The sequence below is a fragment of the Aphis gossypii genome, chromosome X (genome assembly GCF_020184175.1).
Source record: "Aphis gossypii isolate Hap1 chromosome X, ASM2018417v2, whole genome shotgun sequence".
Lineage (NCBI taxonomy): Eukaryota > Metazoa > Arthropoda > Insecta > Hemiptera > Aphididae > Aphis > Aphis gossypii.
Genome location: NC_065533.1, coordinates 3,745,837 through 3,773,698, shown reverse-complemented (window position 1 = coordinate 3,773,698; position 27,862 = coordinate 3,745,837). Strand labels below are relative to the sequence as shown.

General features: G+C 25.8%; 1 protein-coding gene across 2 annotated transcripts in view; it reads right to left on the bottom strand.

Moving 5' to 3' along the window:
• The window catches only part of LOC114126210 (tyrosine-protein kinase receptor-like), a 339,695-nt gene that overhangs the window by 309,959 nt on the left and 1,874 nt on the right, over positions 1-27,862 (bottom strand). The window contains exon 1 of one of the 2 annotated variants that reach the window (XM_027990101.2): positions 23,947-24,647. The exons of the other annotated variant lie outside the window; for it this stretch is intronic. The gene's annotated coding sequence lies outside the window, so the exon portion shown is untranslated. Of the gene's footprint in view, positions 1-23,946; positions 24,648-27,862 lie in introns of those variants that run through there. 2 annotated transcript variants of the gene reach the window in all.

The following is a 27,862-nucleotide window of genomic DNA, read 5'->3' as shown; positions in this document are numbered from 1 at the left end:
TAATGTATTCTATAATACTATTAAAATAATTAATATAATTATTATGATAAATAATTAAAACATTATAATCTCAGTTAATTTTTTATGGTAATAATATAGTTTTCATTGGACGTTTTTAATTAGTTAAAAACATTTGACTTTTTGACTATAATAACGATGAGAATAGTGGGATAGTGGGAGACATTCTGGGCCTATTTGTGATCTAGCAGCAAGAGCCAGGCAAACCCTATAGCAGAAAATAAATAGGTCATCACAATATGTTTTTAATAATTTTGATAGTTTGCCAAATATTTTATACTTAAAAATATAACTGTTATATTCATTTGAACTTTTAATATTTATCTACCTGGATATTGCTTATATCCATAAATTTAAGATTAACTTCACATTAAAATATAACTTTATCGTCCGTGAAAAAAATAATTGTTATTTGTAGTCTATATTATATAGTGTTAAAAACTTGAATAGAATAACGAAAATGGGCGTCAAAATCCATCTCGTTTCGATCACTTTGACGCAGGATAGTGGTGTGTCGTTAAAGATATATAATATATTGGTATCATATTTTAAAGCTATGATAACCATACGATAAAAACGCTAACAAAATCGAATTTTGGTTTAAATCAAAACTGCTGACAGAGTAAAATTCCATATTCTTCAAAATTGTAGTGGCTGACTTTTTCCTGTGGTTTTTGGTCATTTTTCACGCTTAGAAAGAAATATTCGGTAATTTGAATAAGATAAACACAAAGAATGAAACTTTTCCAGCACTCTTTTTACACAAAACATGTTCACTTCGTTTTCGTGAGTGATGAATTTAACAAAACAATTTTTCAAACAAGTATATTTTTATTAATACAACATATAATCACTATCTATATAAATATATTAGTTTTATTTTTATTCAAATTATTTCAATATTCAAATAGGCTCATTAAAATAGCAACTATTGAAAAAACTTTGTATTCTTAAAGATTATATTATATTTTAATAAGTTGAGCTTTATGGATTTGAAAATGCATTGAACTATTTTAATCGTAGCATTGGGCAGTTGTATTTTTTTAATACAAGAATTTTATAATTGAATGTCATCAAATCCTAAATGACTTAAATTTAGAAATTATTTTCTAAGTTGTTTTAAACAATAATCAATACCTACTTAAAAATATATTCTATTTTGTAATAGAAAATGATTTTTTTCTTTTATATGAATTAAAATATTTCATAAGATCTTTAACCTGTTTAAAAAACGAAAAAAATACCTCGAAAAAAGTATCAATAATCCTTATACAATAACAACATTTCTGTCAGGAAGTGTTTATGATTTTCTCAAAACTCTAAAAATTATTTCAACAATCTATTCTTTATACATTTGCCTCAACTGATATCGACTGATTCAAAATATAAACGTTTCTTTTCCTCTTCTGAACACCTAAAAACATACCGTGATTGACATGATTGACAAACACTTTAGTGATTTATTAGTAAATGCTGTTGATAGTGATAAAACAGCAGAAATTGATTTACAGAAAGGTATTGCTATACTTTCAAAAATGAAAACTCTAAGATTTTTATTGAAAGCATCTGAAGGCTAAAAATTGTTTTCAAAAGTTAATACTTAATATTAAATTTTATTTTAACATAGGTAGTCAACGACCAACATTACATATTTGTTATTTAACTTACTAAATTCATATAAAATAATACATATTTTCAACAATTCACAGCGCCCTTAAATATTATTTTGTTTGTGCAGCAAATACAATAAATTATTTCTAATATCTGGTTATATCGACTATCAGAAACTAATTAGGTAAAATAATACAAATTTTACTAGTATATGATTGATTTGAATGCTATTTAAATATTGTAATATCAATAGTATCCTGTCACAGTTTGGCCTAGTTATAGAATTCAATTATTAGAGATTTTTCATATCCATCAATATTTAATCAGTATGATACACTATGCACTCGTATACGATTATGACGTAATAGGTTTTTAGTATGTAATTTTAGCCAAATAAATACATATCTGCTGTTTAAACTCTTTTTTAAACATTTATTTAAACATTATTTTTGAAATAAATTAAATTAAGTAATCATACTATATTACTATATCATATACGATTATTAGTTATGTTTATAACTCATTGAAGTTGAAAATATTTTTATTTTGAGCGAGGTATTATTCTAATAAACAAATGATTGATAAAAAAAAACCATTGAATTTCAAAATCAACATCATTACCTATTCGTTTTATATGTTCAACTGCCGATTTTCAAATGTATCACAGCATAAATATTTTAATATTATATTATATAAGCGACAACATTTTATTATTTATAATATTAATCACTAGGTAATCACTTATCGAATAAAATATTATGTTAGTATGTATGATATGCTTAATAAATACAATTATTAATACTTGTAGCTCTAAATAACCGGCTACAATTTAGTTAAATTGTCATTATATAATTATAAGTTATTAAAGTTATTACTTACATTCTATAAAAATATAAATATATATGTATGTTAGGAAATAAAAACTTTGAATCTAATTCAATACAAATATTATGATACAAGATATCGTGGTTGGTTTTATTTTCTATACCTATATTTCTATATGTGAATTTCAAGCACGATTCAAATCAGCAAAATGCATGAGTTGATTTTTTCACACAAATTTATGTTTTCTTAAAGTTATTGTTAATGAATTATCCATACGTTAATATTATGAAATCTAAAAATATTATATTTAATAACTAAATTAATAAATATTTTCATAGATATTTTCACATTGGTTTTAAGTGCATACAATCCATAGCTCTGGTCTAATAATATTTGATAACTAACACATACTATGAGTTTAAAAAAAGACATGATTTCCAACATTTTACTAACAAAGTTATTATTTATTAATCAAAAATAGTTTGACTATTAAAATATTAAATTATAATTTTATTTTATAAAATCTACTTTACAGGTTTGTAATGTTTGAAAATAAACAGTATTGGAAAATGATTAAAAATTGTATTAGGTACATAATAAATTAACGATCTCAAATTTTAATAAAATACATTTGAAATAATTAGTACTTCTTTAATGAAACAATAATATTATATTATGAAATATTATGTATCGCTCAAACTAAATTGCAACCAATATTTATGTTAAAAAAAAAACAAACTATTTCATTATTAATTTGACAATAATAAAAACATTAATTTGAAAAAAAATTTAATTTAATGTAAATTATGTTTTTTTTTAATAAAATATTATCTTCATATTATAAATCTACTATATCATCATTAAGATATATTTTATACATAAAAATATAGTAAACGTATAAGTAGTATATACCTAGTTCGTAAAATTTATTATCAAACATTCAAACAACATTACAACAATTATTTCTGAGAGACAAATCCGTGATTGGTTGAAAATATGAACATATTATACTATAATAAAATGATGTAGCTTCCTTGTTAACAAAGTATTCATTACCAACATACATAAAACTGTTTGATAAAAGTTAGTATAAATCTGTATGATCTAGATCAATTTTTATATTTTCTTGCCGTAAACACACCATATTTAACGCGAAAAAAAAAATTAAAAACTATTACTCAATATTCTCGAAACGATGTCAAATGTTTGAATAATTTGTACTTACTCAAAGATATTTTGTGTATACATAGGTACCTTTTTGCTTTTTTAAATAAATTTGTTTTTATAAATAATATAGTAAATATTATATAAGCGAAAAAATAATGGGTAAACTCTTGTTGATTTCCTGGAATTTTACTTAGTAAATTTTCATTTTTTGAGCAGAGTTTATATCCATCAGTCATGGTATGATTACTTCAGAGAAAAATGTAAATATAGCTAGAATATACAAATGGGTACATAGTATTATACTTACTACTATACTACCTGCCTACCTATCTATCTACACAAAAAAAGTAATAATTATATTTTGGGGATTGGAATAATTCTAAAGGTATTATTACAGCATTATACAATTTAATATAATAGTTTACAATAGTAAACTACATTTTTTAGTTTTTTTTTATTATTTATAATCTAGAAAAATACAGTCATTATTTATTTAATATAATATTATATACAAACTAAGTAGCAATGTTAAAGTAAATTTGGAAAGTGATTAGAAATTCAGATTGGATAAAAAAAAACAAAATTGAATATTATACACATTGCACCGATCTATTTCGATTTAAAAGCATTCGTAACGGAGTATAGAAACATACTTCTCCGTAGTTAAATTAATAATACGATCATTTGAAAAAAAACCCAACCTTTGCGCAGTTGCTATAATATTATTGTAACTAAAGTAGGAATTTATTTCGTCGGTCGATAGATTTAATATAATAGCCATATTAAAGCTCGTTGTTTTTTTTAAGGTATTATGCAAAGAAAAAAAGAAACATAACTGTAATTAATAACAAATAATGAACTAAAGCGTTGTAGGAACTACTAGAAAATAAATTATCATCATTAAAACGTCACACGGACAACCGTGTTTTAAAAGAATCTGGTATATTCTCCTTCAGAAGAAAAATGTGAGCAACGAGCAGCAAAACAAAAATGCATCTCGTGTAAGTAAGTACTTAGAGTGGTTGGCACTCGTAACTCCTTTACTCGGCGTTGTCACCACCCCTACACTTCGCAAATATATAAAATATTCTCCGATTTGCAATGAAAACCAGCGATAGGTAATCAACAGAGAATATAAAAATGCATCACTGATAAGTAAGTACTTTGAATGATTATCACTTCAATCTTGATATGGAAGAGGGGTAAAAATATTCGATTATTTAAATTGTTCAAAGGGAAGAGGGGTGCCAGTTAATCATTAAAAAAGACAATTGAAAAACTTTAAATATTCATATTTTACCGTAACGCCCAGCTGCATACTTAAATCATAAACTTAACATAATATTATGTATTGTCCTTAATTGTTATTATTCAAACTTTTTGGATTATACTTGTACTTTAAACCCTTTATAGCATTATAAATTCAATGAATTGAATATTTGAAGTTTTGTATAAATGAAACAAAGCATAATATATTATTGTTTTTGTTATTATTTTTTTAATAAAAGTCTTCTATACAAAAGGTGACATTTTCAACAATCTGTTTTTTGAAATCCATTTTTAGTTTAATTTAGATAGTTAAAAGTACCTAGTAAAAGTATTAATCATAGATACTTCATGTATTTTGATATCAATAATTTCATTGAGTACAACAAAAATGAGATATAAACTTAAAAATGTTAAGAATAGAGAACTAAAGAAAAACAATGAAATTTTCAAAATGTTAGCATAGTGATAAATTTTAACATTTTTATTATAATAAGTTATAACCGGATTTTTAAAAATTTATAAGTTTACTATAGTTTATAATAAATAATAATCAATAAATGTGATAGTTTAATACAATATTTTATTAAGATTAACTATTATTTTAAGTAAAATTAATTTTTTAAACGCCGTACAACAAATACCCTAGCTAATATCAAACTAATATAACTAAAAGAAACTTGAACCTACACCAACACACGATACCTGATCTCTGTATCTTATCCGCTTTTTATTTAAATGTAAATATATATTATAAAAAATTTAATTTAATTTTAAACATCTTACAGATATTAACCACAATTATTACTCCATTTATACTATTTTTTTTTCTCGAGATGGTTTTTGGAAATAATAAATAATATTTAATCAGCGTAAATTTACATTAGGCTCATTAGAATTTGTAAGATATCTTTTATCCCTTACAATAACTTTTCTTCCGTTGCTATAATAACATTTTAAATAATTCATAGAAACACTTTTGGTAGGAGTAAATAATACAAAATCGAATGCCGAATTTTCATTTACCGAATGATAAAAAATGAATTACAAACGAATTCAACAATTTATCCTTCTATTTTCAAAAAAAAAAAAAATTGATTTAATTTAAAACATAAATGAAATATGGTTTTTATGAGCTCAGTTTAAATATTTCACATTTTTTCGTACATTTCTAGAAATTAATTTATTTTAGAAGAAACAACGGTTCGACAATAAATTACGTAACTTGAAATCAAAAATTCAGGTAACTTTAGTGGCTTAAAACACATTAACTTCTTGGAAGTTATAATATTAAAGTTGGATAAGTTTTAATTTATTGCATAAGCTAAGTGATAATATACAATATTCTCGTAATGCTGTTATTTAGTACACTAATATTATATTACATCAATAGACATAATTAAAAAAAAAAACTACCGTAGTAAATGTATGTAGGTAAATTACAACTGATTATCTTATCAAAAATCATCCATCCCGCAATGCAACATTGAGAAACTGTCTTTGTGTACTACAAAACGGTTCATTGCAGGTTACCTCATATTTACATTTGAATACCGATGGATAATTAGTTAAGCATACGAGAAAAGCTGTATTTTAAAGAGATTTTATTTAAAACGTTTGCGCTTGGTTTTAAAATTTATATTATATTATTCTCTACAACGTTCTTAAAAACAATTGTGAAATTCTATCTATGTTAAATCCCTAATCTAGAAAAATGTTGCATGAGCTATTTTATTGCATACATATAAAATGTTTCAGAAAATAAAAATCAAAACAATAAAAGTTCACATTGCTGTAACAGCAAAACTTTGTCGGAATACTCACAATCTAATAACTACGTATAAAAGACAAAATATTACGCATCAACTTCATTTTACTGCTCATACAATATTAACATTTTGTTTCACTGTTCATAACTCAATGATTTTGGGTTTATGATTTTAACCGACGGTTGTGCATATTATAATAAGACGTTAAAATGTTAAATACTTATTTTGTAAACCGTTTTAATATATAAATACGTGAGTTCGTTATATTCAAACAATTTACAAATTCTAAAATTACCAAATTAATTTATTAATACTAGTACAATATTATAATATTTGAAACACATCGCTAAAATAAATTATTTATTTAAAATTCAAAATAATACAGATAGTTGTTATGTTGTTTTTATATTTTATTTTCAACTATATATTTTATAGAATTAAAACCTATAGATAATATTGTAAGTAAAATGTTCTATTCGTATAACAAACTCAATTTATCTAAAACAAAAATATGAACCCAGTTAAAACTATAAATTTTAAATTTTAAAATCGTTTTCTTAAAAAATTTAACCACGGTTAATATTATCTACATTATTTTATTTACATAGGCTGTTATACTATTATCAATATTTTAATAGATTATTCTACTAAATAATCAGTGTATGGAATTACGTTTTAATCTTTTTATCACATGGTTGAAATGAGTTGATGACGGTCGATAAACAAAATTTTCCAGTTATTTTAATTGTTAGTTTAAACATTTCGTTTTCTTAATTTATTTGATTTAAAAACGACACCCATCTAATAAATTATACTTGAGCTCAATGCTTAAATTAAAATTAGCTACTTTTTTAATGCTCTAGTCAAAGCATCATCGAGGTATTTTATACAATATAACTCAACATGACTCTAATATGAACATATAAAGTTCAAGCATTATTATAAACATATAAATTAAAAATTGTCTAGTAATTAGGAACTAAATCACAAAAATTAAAAATTAAAGAATATATCATTTTTTTTTTTTTAACAATATTCAAATAGTTTATTTGAATAATCTATACCAATTTTACACATCTCTCAATACAAATTTAAGGTATATTGTTCGCTATAGAACTTGACTATACTTCAAAAGTTTTTCTATAATGTTAGAAAAAAAATTGAAGTAGTATGATCTTGAAAATAATATTACCAATAACGTATTAAATCACTGTTTTCTCTATAAAATAGAGTTCAAAACTACATTATTATATTTTCATGATCTTGTTGTTACTATAGTTCAACTCTATTCAAACGTTTAGTAGAGACAAAGATAAGCAAAAAACTTTATGAATCGTCCTCATGATAATTTGCTGTAACTTCATTTTTTAATAAATTACCAAAAATTATATACATACATATTTTATTCACCTATTTTCCTGTTTAAAAATAAAAACCAGAAATAAATATAATATTATCTATATTACACATTCAAATGCCTAACCATTATAGACCTTGACATAAGGAGAGTATGTGTTATTAGCTTTTAGACAATAAAGAAAAATCAGGTGTATCTTTTTTTAATTTATTTAATTTATTTTGTTTTGGAACTTATTGTTATCATTTAATATGACAGACTATCAATAATACAAATTAAGCTTTTTTTATTAGTTTCGTAGAATCACGAGTTAGTCACTTTTGTCACATTTCAATTATAAATTGCATTTTTAGTCGATTAAATTATATTATATCAAATTGTTTTACATAAAGATTTAAGGTGTTTATCTTATAGAAACTTATTAGAAATTAACTTATAAAAACATTAATGCAAATAAAGTATTATTTGAATCGGATTATTTTTAATACGATGCATTTATTTAATTTGTATTTATCTAATGTTACGTTAAATAGCTTAATAATAAAATTGATTAGGCAATAATTTATTATGTTTTACTTTAAACCCAAAAATTACACATAGAAACCAGAAACTTACTAGTGGCGTGTGCTTTTCATTACGTCTTGTTTGTATTTCAGCTAACTTTTACTTTATATCTATCATCATTTTGTTCATAGTATAATTTAAATTCAAAAGTTTTGTTTTATACCTACGTTGTATTTATAACTATAGTTAGGTAAAAGAAAGTAAAACATATATGTTTTATTTACACCAACATTTATATCCAATTTTTTATTAATTTAACTTGATATAAGTCGAGTATTTAAAAAATTAAAATTAAATTTTATTTTATGTACCTACCTACTAGATTATTTTACCTATAATTATTATTATTAAATGAAGTTTATGGAATTATATCTTTGTGGTATCATAATATTGATAACTATATATTTTAACGTGAAAGTATTGCGAATCTCTACAGTAAATGGGTCAAAGGATTCTCTGAATTCAACCATGGTTCTACGCATTACTAAATTGGCGCTGCATAAAAAGTTTAGTTCGTAAATAAATCAATGAAAAATTAAATGAATGGTTACTCGCGACAAATGTCTTTAATTGCACATTCATTACACTTCTCTGGTTTAATGCGCCAATTTATTTAAACGGACAAAACCAACACAAAAGTATTTGAACAGAGTAAAAAAATAATTAAAATATTACATAATAATACATGTTTATTTATTTTATATTTTATATACTTTCGTTTTTACAACATATGGCTAAGTTATTGTTTATTTTTGTTATTGTAAAGATAGAAATCTGATTTGTAGCTTAAAAACCAGCATAACATATGAAAAAAATATATTTAAATATAAATATAAATAGATTATAATTCATTCCAGAAACTATATAAAATAATACGTCACTTAAGCATATACTATATATTACATGATGCATATTATAAAAATGTCTAAACTAAGAAGTCATCATTAAGTATTTTAAAAAGTAATTTTAAATGCCTCAATAATCAATACCAATGTCTTACCAAAAACAACAATAGTTTAATGTACAAACAAAATTTATGTTAGAGGATGAGTTCTCCTATATACATTTAGATTAATTTATTGGCAACTTTCAACGAGAAATTAAAATATAGGTATATATATATATATATATATATATATATAATTATTCTCTCATACGCGTAGCTAGACAATCAGAAGGGGGCAAATGGTAAATTAAAACTCGATTTTTTTTTTTTAAAGTATTTAGGCATTTGTATTATTATTTTTAAATCTAGAATTTTAAGTCTAGTTTTCACAAAATCAAGCTATTACACCATTCTCTAAAGTGGTTTTAATGTAACATTTACACATTTTGTATAAATAAATACAATTCAATTTGAGATGGAGAAGCAAGTTCCCCCTTCCCCACCTTCACTACGCCAAAGAATTATCTATTGATTGTAATTATCGACAAATATATAACGTATATCTAGCTGATTGATAGAAAATTTTAACCTAAGATAATTGCGATTAATGCATGATAGTTTTTTGTGGACCTTTGAGGTCATCAAATGTATATCTATATTAAATGGCGTTTCAAAATTAAAAGACCCTCAACTTTTCTTAATATGAGACGGAAATTAAGCGAGATATTCAAAAAATTAAAATGTAATTTATAGGTGATCCAATACTCTCAAATCAGTACCATTAATTAATTACGAAATTCTCGTACAAAAATATATTAAAACATGAATATTGTTGTTGTCTAAAGTGGGTGATTAATTCTTTTATAAGGAATATGAAGTTTTGGCTGGGTAATTAATTTCAATTTTATAGTAGGGGTGTTACTGCAGATATCCTTAACAGATTTAAAATTTAATTTTCAGCGCTAAAAGGGCGTAGAAAAATATTGAAAACGATCGTAAAAGTTCATACAACTAAACAATACATAGTTAATTATTATGGTTTTTAAAAAAAATATATTCAAAATACAATTTTTACCTATGTGAAAGGATGAAAAGCTAAATTAACGCCATTTCAGCTTCACCCACATAATATTGTTTTTTGTAGTAGTAGAAGTAGTAGTAGTAATACCGAGAAAACCATGAAGTCATATAAATAATTAAATAAATAGTAGTAGAAATTCATCCTGAGAAATATAATAATTACATACTTAAAATTTCAATTCAGAATTTTTTCCATAAATTCCTAACAGGGGCGGTTGAGATAATGACGTACATAAATTACTTTTTTACTTGGTTTAAAAAAATAATCCACGTTCGTCAACAGTTCACGTGTTGGTTATATTCCTGCTGTAATTTTTTTTCACCATATATGGATTTCATTCAACAGAATTAATTTAATTTTTACCTTTAAATGTAAGGGAAAATATTATAATAAAATGTAGACCATTCAAACGGTTCTTTGGTAGAACCTTCACGAGCTTTTATACGGACATCACTTCATAATATTCACCAAGTGATTTTTCAATAAAATATTAAAGAAACGACTACTTGTATAAACAATTCAATAGTCGTACACAATACGAGTGTAATAATAATAATAATATATTAGATAGATATATAGGCTATTTATATTAACTCGTGTATTTTTATTAGTAGTGTTTGATTATATTCTAAAATTGTTCCATTAAAACGAGAAATACACAGTAGCCGTCTATCATAAAATATTATATTGAAGTTAAAAATCCAAACTTTTTACTGCTTAAAAAGGTGATCACAAACAAAAATAATATGTGTTTAATGTTTATACATAATACCTACTCAAAGTGGTTTAAAGTTATGTTTTATATTTAATATATTAAACAAAATAAGCATCCCTATAAGGAAAAAAAATACCTAGTATAATATGTTATTACACTACATGGGACAAAATTTGAAAAAAAAACATCGACATGATCAATACACCATATATTATGTGAGATATGTGATCAACAATATAAAATAATATTACAAGGCTCTAAAAGCATTGGATATCGTATTATTTTTTTTCGAAAACTATTGTTTTAGTGTTGCGTTATAGTTTTATTCGACTCCAATACATATACATATGTGTCAATACGAACAAAACATACCATTTTAATACTTATACAGGTGCGCATTTCAAAATTCTATAATAATATGCATATTGTATTTATAATAAATAAAATATTGTTCTATTTTTAAACATAACTCAAACCTCCTTTGTGTTAAACAGCGCGCTAATATTATACAAAACATTACAATTTAAATGTATTCAAAGTACTCAGAAAGTTAGTGTAATCGTGTAGCATGGTATTTTTCAACCGAGAATTATAAGTGTGTATACTATATTTTGAAAAGGTAATCTGTGCACAAGTCTCTTTAATCGCTAAGTACATGGAAATATCGACAACCACGGAAAACATTAAAGGGAATACAATCGAGCATGGTTTTGAAAAACATTTTGAAGTTATAATTTTAAAATTCCCGAAGAATAGTTTTCATGGGCGTTTAAAATTTGAATTTTTTGCAAAAAGTTGTACATCTACATTTTACATATTTACAAAATTGACATTATGCAAGTACAACCAAGTTTTGACCCCGAATTGTCCTATGAATGTGATAATAGTCGCTATCGAATTTAATATAATACACACATACCCGCCTATTTTACTCACTAAAAACGGTGACTGACTCAACATGCGAAGGACGTCCGATTTTATGTACCTTTTTTATTACATTATTTAGTTTGTCGGCAACAAATTGAATAAAAATGTTTTGTAAAACTTATTGCAAGGGTTCTAAGGAACCATCCATTATGGACCTTTTACTTAATCTAAAAATATTGATTTCTTAGAATCTTAAGATTTGTATCCATGCGTATGATATTTTCCTATGAATTTATTGTATATATTCGACGTACATCTTTATGATTTATTTGTAAAAATTATTCAGTTACAGTTATAGTCCCCACGACATAATAATGCGTTTGAAGTGTACCTATGCAACATATTATACGTACCTAAACATGAATTTGTAGTAATAACATTTCATGAACAAAAATGAAATGTAAACCAAAACATCAATAACTGAATACGTATTATCTAAATTTAAGGGAAATAAAAAATATGTGCATCTGCCGTAACATTGATAGTAGATCGAATAGCAAACGAGTCTATTTTAAAAGGTTTTTCGTACCTATGCTATCTTGTCGTATTTCTAAACTATTTTATAATGACAATGTTTGTTGTGTTAAAACGAACGTATTATAGTATCTATATATGATCTAACCAGGTTTAGAGCATAGCCTTTATTGCATGGGAGATATTATATGAAGAAGAATATAGTTCAATTTTAGAAACGAAAAAACGAATCATGTTTACGTCTAAAAAATCACTTGTGCCAACCACGTTGGTAAGATATTTACATACTTTGAACACACGGACGTGAAGGCACATACAAATAATACGTGGTTGAATTAAAAACGAACTCGAACGAACTTTAAGCGAAATTCCGTTTCACGTCCTGGAGTACATTTTATTACAATATTCTAGGGCTTCATTATTATAATATGGTTTCCGAATTAGACATAACAAAATAATTGAATTCGTCGATCGGAACATATATTTAATTTTTATATCTTATTACTTTAACATTCTACTCTATTTAATGTTCGCGAATTTTCAAGATATCAAAATCAAATTAATTTTGCTCGTGTAAAAAAATTGTGTTCTTCTTCACAGGTTGGATTTGTAGGTTGTTTTCAAAAACAATTTTAAAAATCTTATAAATATTAAACTGTTTCACTGTAAAAACAAATTAGGGCAAAGGTTTTGTCATACGAAAAGCTAGCAAAATATTAAAATTAAGTTAAAATATTTTTGTACAGCTTTTCAGTCCAAACTTACCGATAAGGCACTATGTATACTGTGCGTGTAAATGATAATTTGTGACATCATTAAGTTTTATTATGTGAATATTAACTTTTTTATGTTAAATTAATTTATATAATATTTCTAAAACAATTTTATTTTTATTTATTTGTATGTATAAAATAATTTAATATATTATTATAATAATCATTATTTTGAACTAATATTTATAAACCACGAATTAATACTTCTAAAAAAAAAAATTAATAAAAAACTTCTAAAGAGAGATGATTTGTGCATAATAATTATCTCAACTTTTATTTAAACATTAAGATGAATGTTGAAGAAAAAAGTTTGGTTATTTATATCTTAAAAATTAAAGAGTTGTACAATTTATTTGCTTTAGTTCGATAAATTTTCTGACTCGTGGTAATATTTTTGATAAAAAAAAAAAAATGTTGTATTCTAGTTAAGTTAATATCTTTCTTCATCTTAGTATAAAACATTTACTATATTTCAAACGTATTTTTGTTAATTCAGTAAAATTAAATGAGTCTAATTATTTTCATTTAAATATATTCAATACCACAAGTCCACAACAGACTGTTCAGTTATCCTATGCCTACTATGTCTCTTGACTCTCACACATCGTGCACAAATAACTGAAATAACCGAAGATGTGCCAAAAAATATTTTTGCACTATCATGACTCTAATTTGAAAAATACTAAAAACAAATGGAACATTTATGCACCGCCTCGGATGTCCAATTATAATGTTAAAACCTAGTCTAAAACAATTAATTAAAAACAGTCTATCACTATCTCTCTCTTCTATCTATCTCTTTCTTAGTAATAAAACTACAAGACCTATTTTAACAAAAGAAAAAATGTAATTAAAATTCTACATTCATCATCATAATATTATAATTAATTATGTGGACGATACTTTTTACACAAGTACTCGACTAATGATTATCATTATTTTGCACTTGAAGTCTATTTTCTAATAATAAAACACATTTATATAGATAAATTCTCAGATTATGGGTTAAAATTACAAAGAACTGAATTATCCTTCATGTTTTATCTCAATCTTATAAATTCATAGTATTTGAAATTTAACTCTTTCACCACATAATCTGTTCGCATTTATTAATTTTAAATTTTAATATTAGAGTGAAGAACTGACCTATTTTATAATTTAAAATATTAAAAAAATCTATGAGAAAAAACGAATAATATTTTAAACTTAAAATTTGTAACAGGTCATACTTAAATTTAAACTAACAAAATGGAATTTCTTTCTCTAATATTAATTTTGTGATTTCAGCGTGTTTAACTTTTAATATTCAATTAGCATATTATCACAGTGAAAATTTTAATAAAATCTATAGCTTATATGTATCTACAGACAAAAGTATTTATATAATCCCAAACAGTCAAAAATATCTTTTTGCCATTTTACTGAATTATTTTAAATACATAACAGAGAAAAGTAATGTATATATATGATGATGATTTAAAATATTTGTTACAATTGGCAGAGATCTTTGAATTATTTAAGAAATTGCGTTTTTTTATAGAAATACTCAGCAAGAGAAAAACATTGGAAATGGAAATATTACTCAGTAAAATAAAATTTATTTATAATACAGTTCGTTGAACATATTTGTATGTAAAAATCAATAAACATGTAATGTTGTCATTAAAAACAACATTTTTGTAAAATTAAATGGGAATAAACAAGCAAAAAAAAAATATAAAAATTATAGGTCAGAAAATAGATACCCGGTGTTAGGACTCGTCTCGCTTCAATAACATCAATACACTACAACGATAGTGGGTTTTTTACACAAAATTTAAAATCAGTGATAAATAAAAACATTCAAAACCATTTCAAAAACATTCTGGGCTGATTTTGGTTTAAAACACGCTTGCCTGCATTTCTTTGATCGATTTATACAGCTGACGGTCTTACCTTATGCGCTTATAACGAAACTCAGATTAAAAATGACCACTCCAACACTCCCACGCCTGAACTAAGTTTGACATTTTGTAAAGTTGGACCCGTTGACGTTTGACTCGTCGAGATATTGTCAAAAGCCGTGACGAATGCGTTAAGATTATGTATTCAACTGGAGGGTCATATAAGTGGACGCAGATTCGACCGCGTTTGAAAGACGATTTACAAAGGTACCCACTAACCATATTCTACAGCCGTTTTACAAACATTAAATTAATATGAAAAAAAAAAAAAAAAAAACATTGGCCTTTTACGAATTGTGCGTTTGATTACATTACGCTGTTGTTGGTATGTTTAACCGTTATTGTTATTGTTATTAGAAAGGTATTATTTGTTCTTGCACAAGCAAATATCTCGGGTAAATACACAATGTACAAAAATAAATTATCCGTCCGCGCAATAGTAGAAGGCTACATCCTGCCAAATATCAGTACAATATATAAGGAATACGAGCAGAGACACAGAATTTCTCTATCCACAGCTTTTCATAAGACATCCCCCGGACACTGAAAACCGTTAACAGCGCTACACCGAAATGCATATTATACGAATCGGCTGTATTGTAAGTCCCGTAAATAACTTTAATACACTCTATTAAATGAACCCAAGGAATGAGGATTCGTTGTCTTGACCGCAATAACACGTCTCAATAAGTATAATAACGTGTGCACGCCATACGCGTATATTACTACATACTGACTGTCCGACCGGTACAATATCGGTGAACGAACGAACTATTAGATTTTAGGGATTACGAGACGATGTAAATACGATAGTATAGGCGACTGCCCGTCGTCCTCGGTGGCAACATTTTCGTCACTGCTAATATAATAATAGTCATAATCCAATACCTAATATTCGAAAGTGATAAAAATATAAACGATGATTATTATAATAATAGATATCGAACTTGGTTACTCCAGTGAAGTAGAAGGGTTGCATTAGACAATATCACGATTATAGTTGATACAACACGACACTTGATCATTTTTCTATCAGCGATAAGTCCAATTTTTAAAAACAAAGAATATCCGGCACTAAATCTAAATTTTTGAAAAAAATTTTATCCCTTATATTAATACAAAGTTTAAATAAATTACATTAATTATCATCAAATACATAAATTCTTTATCTGAGACATTTGAAATCTGAAATTTATATATTCCTCTTATATTTTAATAAAATTACAATAAATAAATTTATTATGTTAAGTTCTAACAAATTTTATTGTATGCTTAAAAATGACATGTATCATAAATCGAATTGTACCAATAAAATCCATTATTTTGAATTATTTTTTTAGTTCATAACATTTTTAAGTTATTCGTTTGATATTTATTTTTAACATAATAAAAATATGTTGCATTAACGCCATATTTGCATTAAGTTTCTGTATGTACATTTTTATATTTCATACAACTGCTTTATTTTTATGTAGGTACCCACTACCCACCAACATTTAATTTTTAAATTATGATTACATAATGTGTTAATTTTGTTTATTATTATAATAAATAATTTACAATATTATTCATGGAACGTTTCAAGACAATCTAAATATATATATTTATATAAATAAATTGTTTGTGATTTACAATTGCGACACCTTTGTTAAAATAAAATAATTTTAGAGAAGTATAAAATGTGTCAAAATTGAAAATATAGGTGCCTTAGAAAATAAATAATCACAATGTTTTCGTAATAATATTTTTACTATAATTTATTCAAACTAAAAAATTACATAGAAACGCAATTTGGCTTTGTAAAAGTAATTTTTGTATTTTTAGATTCTGAGAGGAGAGATGAATGTATTGGTTTTACAATTTTTTATTATAATATGTATACATAATAAATATTTTTTTTTGTGTTAGAAGAAACATTTTTTCCTACATGAAAGATGTTTTGATCATCAACTTTGTAGGAGGCTTCTAGTAGCAAATTGGATATAGTTTGTATCTAGGGACTAGGGGATTCAAAAGTAGAAAACATTTTATTTTGATTATAGAAGGTTTGAAAAATTAATAAGGTTTCTCATTAATATTCATTTAAAAAATTAAAAAAAAAAGTTAAGCGTGAAGCCACATTAATTTTTTACAGCTGTTTTAATTTAAAAATATGTTGACGAAACTCGTTAAAATCGTTAATTCTTCTGTAAATATGTTTATAAGATATAAGTAACTATACCCGTTAAACGACTAATTTGCCGTCTCCGTTCAGAATGGTTTTTTGTACTTAATGATATTTTATCATTGAATTCAGTTTTAAAGTTTAACACATCCTCTATTGTGATAATATACTCAATTACGAAGTTCACTTAATAACTACTAACCTTTAAGTCGTTATTGACTTCTCCACTTTTCATATTTTATTTTAAATATTTTTTTTTTAAAAATTTTAAATTGAATATAACAATTATTTTTTTTTTCATTTATTTATAAATCAATATACATATACCTATATGTAATATATAATATTATATGTATACATATTTAAAAAAAAAAAATATGGGTAGTATATGAATATATTAAAATGTTTGAAATTAAAATTTATTTGTTGTAAAAAAATAAAAATAAATGTTGCCGCATATTTTTAGTCTACTTGAAAATGTGTTGGTAGACATAAAATTGCAAGAATGGCTTATAACGTTTCACCATGGTTTTTCACTATTTTGTTTAAAAAATCAGTAAATTAATAAACAACTTGACAATAAATATACATATTTTATTTTTGACGAATGAGTGTAGTGACTAATATAAATAGTGAATTAGTCAAGAGAATAATAATTTGTTGTGAGTTACACAATGACAAAATGGTTGAATAAAAATAAATAATATTTATATATTTTTTATTTTTAAACGCAAAATACTCTTCAATTACTCTTAAAATACTTAAATTTAGTATATTTGACTTTTGAGTGTATGTTGGCTATCTTTAATCGTATAAATTGTAACGATATTTTTTTAAAAAACTTTTAAAAAATCGTTGTTTTGAGAATTAGATAAGTACCCAAAGTCCTAAAAATATGTATGTACAACGTTACTCATACTATAATGTTCATAACAGAACACAATAAATTGTAAACATCATTGCACATACCCGTCTACATTGTTTAAAATACATTTAATCTGTTCTACAACTGATACCGAGTTTTGCTCATAACAATTTTACATTGGTGATAATTTATTTTTGATTAAAAACGTATGATAACTATACAACAATAAATCATATTATTTTTCAATTAATAATATAAATTTTATAGTATAAACCTATAAAGAAATGTATTACACAATATTTGTATAATTTTAATATTCATTTTTTTGTTATTTTTTAAAAAAAAAAATATTTCATATTATATAAACGAACACATTATAACTTTACACGATTTAGATTCAGGATTATATTATAATAATATAATATTGGCTTTCAGCGTACAATTTATTAGGTATATCAAATATAAAATGTCGTAGGTATAACTTTTTTATTCTTTTATTAGGTATGAAAAACTTTTGAAATACTTTTTTGCTTTTATCTTATAGTCTTGCAAAATAATAATCAATTAATACAACTCATTGGATAGAATAGGAATACTATTTGTTTGCTACGGATTTTCACTTTTTTAGAAACTGGTAAATACTTTTCGTTTAAATATCATAAGACGATGAATAAAAACTCGATAAAAGTTTTTCCCCTTCGCCAATATTTTTTTATTGTATGCGCGAACTATTTTCCATAGAAATTGCCTTAAATTGAAAGAAAAAAAATTCTCTTCGTATCACAATACATATTTGTAATTAATTAATTTATAAAACATAATAGATCTTTTAATTAATTTTACAAAATGCAGTTGTGATTTTAAATCCTCGTATACATTTTCTTTTTAAATGTTATGTTAAAGTTAACTAATTAATTATTATTTGAACGCAAATTCTATAGATTTATTTACCTTATATCTTATGCCATAATTGTATTTTCATTTTATTTCATTTCGTAAATTCTATAAAAAATTTAGAAATATAAGCTTACAGTTAAATCAATAATATATTTAATTTTAGACATAAATCAAAAGCTTTCCCAAATGCGAAACTATATTATTTTATAGTAAGTTTTGAGTGTAATTTACTCGTACATTTGTCATATTTATGAAATACCTATTCGTGATAAAAATGTAATAATGATTTTTTACTGAAAAGGTACCAACTCGTTAAACAGTTTTTTAAATTTAGTTTTTAATTTTAGCTATATTTTAATCAAAAAACATAGCGTATAGTTCAGATAAATATCTAAATAATAAAAAAAACCATTAAGGTATAATTACTTAAGTAACATGTTGATCTTAAAGTAATATGAAAACTAGTCAATGTTTATGTCTACTATTTTTATTAACATCAGTTAATATTTGATCTTGCATTATATATTTTTTACAATATTATCTACTATAGTAATAAAATAAAAACTAAGAATAAATAAAAAAAAATTTAAATAAACCTTAAGTTACGTTTTCCTTTATATATTTCGTGTTACGGTGGATAATGAAGGATTGAGTGGTTCTTAATTATAAGTTAATTATTCTTATAATCTAAATACTCTATTACTACAGATAAAGTTTCTACGCTTATTTCATTTCAAAATTGAAAATTATATAAATAAAGAAATATTATGTTGATATACAAAAAATATTCTTATAAAATTGATTTATCATTGCAAATGACTTATAAGTTATTTTTAAAGATTTAAATCGTAATTTTTAAATTTTTTTGTTGCATTAACTTCTACCTATATATCAAAATATTTATGAATAATAATAATAATAGTAATTTTATTTAAAAGAGAATCCATTAAATTACAAAGGCGCAGGTATTATTCGAATTTTTAGTACTTAACAAAATTATTATAAATACAATTTAATTTGTATAATATAAAACATTGCTATTAACGAGTTTTGAGAAATGTATTTATTTACACAATGAAATTTAAAAAAATAATATTTACAATTTTTGTTTTTATGTGATCAAACTTCATAGCATCAATTTTGTAAGTTGGCTATATATCTGACCAAATTATACCACATCAAATAAGATTAACCAAAGTGTCAATTTCGTTATAACTTATTGTTATAAAAAATGTATGGGTTATGAGAGTTTTTAAATTCCTACTCTAAAGAAACTTTTCATTTACGTTAAAATTTATTTTAAGTTCTCCAAATCAGAATTGTAAATGTTGTGACAAATTAATGTTTGGAAAACTTATGATATTTCAACAAAATCCTCAACCGATAAATCCTAAAATAGCTGACAGTTTTTGAATAGTTACGAAATGCCTATCAAATGCCAATATATAATACAGTAAACATTTGAGAGCTTTTTCTTGGGTTGTTATTTTACTGAATTACAACAAAATAACTAAAATAGATCGTGTAAAATACAGTTTGTCGTAAATTTTACTGTCTATATTCTAACCATTTTCTTGAGTAGCTACTACTATACTGAAAAATTCCAAAAATTATTTACCTAAAATAACATCTGTGTTCAATTTCCAATTGGTAAAGTGACTATATAAAACTTTTGGACAACTACTCTGGAGAAAAAAATACCATCGCAGACAAATATAAATAAAACTCTTCGTATACACTTACGTAACTACATACGAGTAGTACCTATTATAGATTTTTTGCTTCATCCAGTATAAATATTATTAAAACAACATTAATTCTATAGATAGTATTAATTCTAAATTTTATCCTATTATTTTTCGGCTAGTTATTATGGTACCCGTATTTTAAATATAATTGAAAAATATTAAATAATTGAAATTGTGTTTATTTAGTTAGTTAAATATTGAAAAACTAAATTATTATTATTTTATTTCATTTCTTTTTTTTTTTTTTTACTGCAAAATAATAATAATCGCTTTTATTATTATTCATATAGTGCTAATGATAAAAGTTTTTAAACAAATTAATAACGTAAATATAGAAGACATGTATCTATCATGACATAAATTATCATTATTATTGTACACATTTTAAATATTATTTTCTATTGGATTTAAAATTGAATTTTATTTCATGTATATATGTATTAATGTATATGTCTAATTTATCACATTCCTAACTTACGTAATTTCATTTATTTCAAATTTGTTCCTTCCGTACAACTATAATTGTATTAATCATACTTGAATAAGAAAATTGTTAAAACAAAGTTATGATAGAGAAAAATTTTATTACACAGTGAGTATCGATTTATAGCAATATAAGTAATAAGTAATAACTTATCATTTGATAATAAATTATGAGTATGATTTCTTATAAAAATATGCCGTAAATTTATGAAAAAACTACAACTAAGAAAATCGATTTTTGGTTAGGTAATTAATTCACAAATAATTAGTTGACATTTTATAAACAAATATGTAATCATAATTATGTATGGTTATAAACACGATAATATTATATAGTACTCAAATAATGTTTAGTTATATATTATTATAATTAGACTAAAACATTTATATATTTTCATATTTTAGAATATCAATAATAGATAATAAATAATTTCAATAAACAAACATTTTGTAAGTACCTACCTATATAAATTAAATATTATTATTATTTTATTATTTTTTTTGTTTTTATGTTTTTTTTTATTTTTTTACCAGCATAATAACATCGTTATGGTGCAAAGAAAATTAACAAACTTTTAACCAGTTACTTAACTTAAGCTACTATAAAAAAAAAAAAAACATTAAACCCATACTTAAATTTTAGCAACATTAAAAAGTATAGGTAACTTTTATCCCGATTGAGTTAATTGCTGTACACTTCTTTAAAACTAGGTAATAAATTGTTCATAAACGTATAATAGCATAGCTATACAAGTATTATGGTAAGGCGATGCGAGACAACGTCTCGATAATTTATTTCATCAGTCTGGTGTAATGTCAAATACCTGTTAATATACCTACGTTTATACTGATATACGAAATAAAGGCGTTTAAACATAATCAGTTACCTATGTAAGTAAATGTAGTTGACCGATACAAGAGATGTACTAGCACCACGTGGTGTGTGTTATAGCTTTTTTACTCGTAAATCATATGATTTAAATTCTATTTTTTCCTCTCAACAATCAGCGAGGTAATGACATTTTTTCTACTCGACATCTGGCAGTCACTTACATCACTTTCCTCCGAGAGCTGTTTATTTTATGAATTTCTTACTTTTTCTTATTTGCGTTAATGATTTTATTTTATTAAACATTTCATGAATAAACATTTTTTTTCAGTCTACGATATAATTTCGATAACATTTAATATTTAATTAATTTTGTGATGTGTATTTGGCAAGTCTAGTTTTAAGATAATTTCAACCTACACGATTGCAATCTTATGGAATTATGGACACGCGAAAAAAATATTTTGCATTATTAACTTTTTTATTCTAAACTTTTGAACTCTTGAAACTAAAATACGTCACAATCTGATACCTAGTGCACTAACATCTTTTGACCAGGGGTGTCAAGGGGCAACCCACCTCCTAGAATTCAGAGACAAACCACATACATTTTTAATCTAATGATTTAATTATAATAATACACAGAAATGTAATATGTACAAGTGATGATATTGATACTTATATTATATAAATAATATTTTAAAATATATACAGTATAAATATTTGTGTGATACGAATGCGGGATAAGAATGCTCTCGATCTTTATATCTCTAGAACTCAAGCTTACACATAAATGCATAAAGATGTGCTTATAAATGCAAAAAGAGCAGGGCTTTAGGGATTCAAGCCCTCTCCAAAAATGTTTAAAGCCCTATCAAAAATATTTTAGAAAGAAAATATGTATAAAATATTTAAATAGTTTAAAAAATATTTTAATTTATACCGGAACATATATACAAACTAAATTACGTTTGAATAACAATATGTCGTGCACATTTTTTCATCTAATATTGTCTATTAATAACATTATATTTACGATAAATCATATAGTTTAGATACCTGCCATAATGTTAGACGTTAGAAATTCGTGTCACATGTTTAAAAACTTTTACTAATGCATCACTTTTAAATATACAGTAAATATTAAAAATAATATTTCAATAGGATACAATAAATGAAGACTACAAACATTTTCATGAAAGTTCAATGAATAAAAAAAAACACTATTTTGTAAATTATAATATTATTTCGTTAGCTAGGTATATTATGTTATTTGTTGTAAACGATGTACTACAGTTAAATAAATCATTTCTAACCAAAAACGCATATGTTTCTAAAACTTAGTCAATGGACGATGGATATTTTTTTTTCGTGTCATTTTCACGTCTTCTGTGATACACCATGTGCAATCAACACTCCCACAAGAAAAAATCGAATTCGTTTACATTTTACTGTTATAAGTACATAGAAACGGTATAAGACGTACTATATTGCGATATGTGACGTTACCATATATATGATTAGGTATCGAACTAACTACGAAAATCGCGGTTTTGTTGGTAGATCGGTATCGCGTAATCTTACCGTTACGACGAGTCCGCTGCGGATCGAGCACTTGCGTGTGCGACCATCGCACGGAAGACACTCGGGCGGACAGTGAACAACGACAGCGACGTAACCGACAGATCGATATATTCGTCTTCAGATTATTATTAAAATTCTGCGATGACGGCAAATGACTCGACGACGTCCGCGGGACTTAGGCGACTTTCGGAAGTACCTTCAGCAGCCGCAAATGCAGTGCCGGTGCAACGTGTTCAGCGGGCGCGGTGCACGTGTAGTCGCGGTGTCCGGCCGATACGACGGCGGCGTTGCGGATCGTCCGCTGGCTCATCTCTCCGCAGCCGAACCGGCGAACGTACGGATTTTCGTTGTCACGGCGGATGACAATGGTATTAGGATACGCGACGGTAAAAATATTGTAATTATAACGATTACTATATTATTATATAGCTGGGAAAATACGACCGAAATCGGTGCCGAATGAGACGGACACGACGACGGTATTGTGCGATAATAGACCGTGGACAGACGGACAGACAGTAATTCCAAAGCGTTTATTCCGTGAACAGAATATGCGATTTCACGTCTGTACAACAATAAATATTATCGACGCAATATAATATTACGCGATTCCGTCGACGTTCGGGCGGGCTCGCGGGAAACGCGTAAAACGAGACGTCGGGCGCAGCGTACCGGGTGCGTTTGGCTACTGGCCGCGATCTTCGCAGGCTCCGTATCCGATAGCATATTTTATCCCGTCCCGCGGGCGCGCGCGCGCACTCGCACCGTTCGCACACACTCGACGTTCTGGCAGGCGCGAAAAAATAATATATAATCGCGTACACCCACGCACACTCGCAACACATACACACGAATATATAATAATAATATTAACATGAACGTTATTAACACACTAGCCCGTATTATAGTATTATAACGATATAACGTTGCACAATATTATCATACACACAATATTTGGACGACATGTAGACCGCGAGTCCGATCGCCAGTAGGTGAGGTTGTGTGTGTGTGAGTACGGGCCAGTAAGTGTAAGATGGGAACGGGGACGACGGACGGGCGGCGAACGGTGTTGTTTAAATGCCCACCGAGAGCGAGAAACCAAAATATAATATAATATTTATATTTAAAGACGAGTACGAATTCTGAACTAAAAGCGATGTGAATGTAATGAATAATACGAAAACAATAAAATAATAAATTATGCAGTTTGAAAATCGAACAGTATAAACAGTATACGGAATATTATAAATTATAATACATAATGCGTATATTGTGCAGATGTTTGGTTTCTTAATAGCTACGAACATTTAAAGCTAGTTGACTGGATTTTAGACGGTTGAGTTTTTGTTAAAACGGATCACTGCAATTCTCCCATATAATACTCCTTGATAAATATAATAGATCGATTAATATTATAATTGTCATTTGAAACTTTAAGTGCCTACTGTAAATCTTTTTAGAGATTGTTGGATATTCATTTTATTTATAAAATATTTATTCAAATACCTAGTGCAAGTCTAGAGATATTTTCATTTCGCGATTATTATAAACATCGTAGTATATAATATAATTTAAAATATGTAGGAAAATGGATTAGTTAGAAATAATTAGTTACAATACTTTACGCTTGAAATAATGCAATAAAAATTAAAACATCGATGAATATTAGTCGAAATTCACTATACCTATGTTTCCTATGTACAATCATTATAAAAAATAATGACCCAAAAGCTATTTCATGTATATAATTGTTGAACAAAAACATATAGTGTTTAAATTCTAGTTGTTTAAAAGAAAAATTGTTGAAACTATTTTCAAAGAAATACTGCTGAATATTGTACTTCTGTTGTCATTGATTAAAAAAATTAAGATAACGCTTATAAAATGAATAATAATAAAAATAGATGCAGATGTTGGATTTAGGGTGGTGGTGTGGAAATACTCGAATAACGTCAGTTGAAGTATGATGATGACAATTATAAAATGCACTTACATTCTAGCCATTCTATACATCTGTCAAACTCGTGAGATCTGTTAGTCTGCCACAGTTTCACCTACAAAATATATTAACTTCTTATTGAACTATTATAAAATAAGACATAATATTTCTTGAATTTCAATTTTTTTTTTTTTTGCCAATCTTATAGTCCTAGCAAAACGTCAACTATTGACCATGATCTGATGAGGAGGGCAATGCATTATAAAAACGCTTCTTAGTAAATTTGAACGCACTTTTTAAATTCATATACCGCACGTTAAAACAGAGACTGTAATGGACAGCATGACGAATAGCGATATTCTGCTGAACCGTACGGATTCCGATAGATTATATACGCGAGATATCAACTTTCAAACCGCCTGCAGTCAACGTTAACACTCCACCCAGATGTGCCATATTCTATTATGACGAGAGGGTGATGAGTAGATATTCCCTACCCCTATAAGTTGATAACCATGATTTATATACATATATATATAATATATATAATATATATATATATACTACTAGCTGACCCCGTGCACTTCGTTGCCCGTTAAAAATGCAAATTCTATATATATAGATTCGAATTTTGATTAATTTGTTATTTACTATTCGGTTTAACGGTGTTCAAAACTTAGACATTTTCATTGACTGTTTTGATTCTCAAAAATCTTGTGAAAGCACCACTTTAATATGCGAATTTTGTAAAATGCTTTCTTATTACACACTAAATTTGTGATACGATTTTACGAATGTACCGTGTAAATTGTAAGCATCGATCTATCATTGTTCAGGCTCTACGTTTATCAGTCAGTGAGTTACTCAAGTCATAATATTATAGTCATTCTGCTTACCGTTGCCGTGAGACTCTCTTATGATTATGAGAGCAGTATATTATCATGTAGGCAATCCACACGTGGTAGATTGCGGACCCCGCGAGATGTGTATAAGAATTTTATAATTTCTAACACTTAAGTTTCAAAGTTATGTCATTTTTTTTTTTTACTACAATGGGTAAAATACAATAATGTGCCATCTCGTGGTTTTTGTATTTTTGCCTGTTGGTAAAACAATAAAACTTAGTATAACTTGTTATGTTAGTCTATTGCTGTAAAAAAATGTATATTAAATATATATATTATAATCAAGCTGTCCCGACACGGCGTTGCCCGCGTATTAGTTGGTTTTTTTTTGCATTTTCGTAGGCCATGTATTAGTGTTATTATGTATGAGAAAATTTAATAAAACATATAAATATGGTTTATCACGGAGATATGAAAATTTTATATTAAAATTGCATTTAAATACCTATGTACTATGTGATACACCATACTATATTGTGTATTATCCCAGCACTATTTTCAAAATAATTAATATAAGAATGATCTATGTTTATAATGTTACTAACTAATATTTATCTTGCTCGTTAAATATACCAACTCTATATGACTCAAACTTTGTTCAATTCATTATTTAATATTCGGTGGATTATGTTCTAGATTTATCTTAAGTTTTCTGTTGCCCGGAATAAAAATTCTGATTCGCTGAACTGCTGAAGTATATTATCATTTATCAGGTAGGCAATCTATCTGCGGCAGATCGCGGACCTAGTGCTGTTTGTATGTAAGTGTATGATTTAACTCTAATAAATATCAAAGTTATACCAAGTTTGACATAGTACGGTGGATTATATTAATCAATTAGTACATAATCCTAACCCAACCTTAACGCACTAAAATCCGATGAGAGCGTCCAGCTCGCTGAAGATGCGTCTGGCAAAAAAAAAAAATCAAGGTTATTGTAGTCACAACGTGCATTCACGCGATTGGCAAGTTTAATTTAATTTAAATTTAACTATTGCTGTGAATTTTAAATTTACTGTGGCCATTGACTTATTTCGCTAACTCTTATTTTTGTTGTTATGGTTTTAACAAA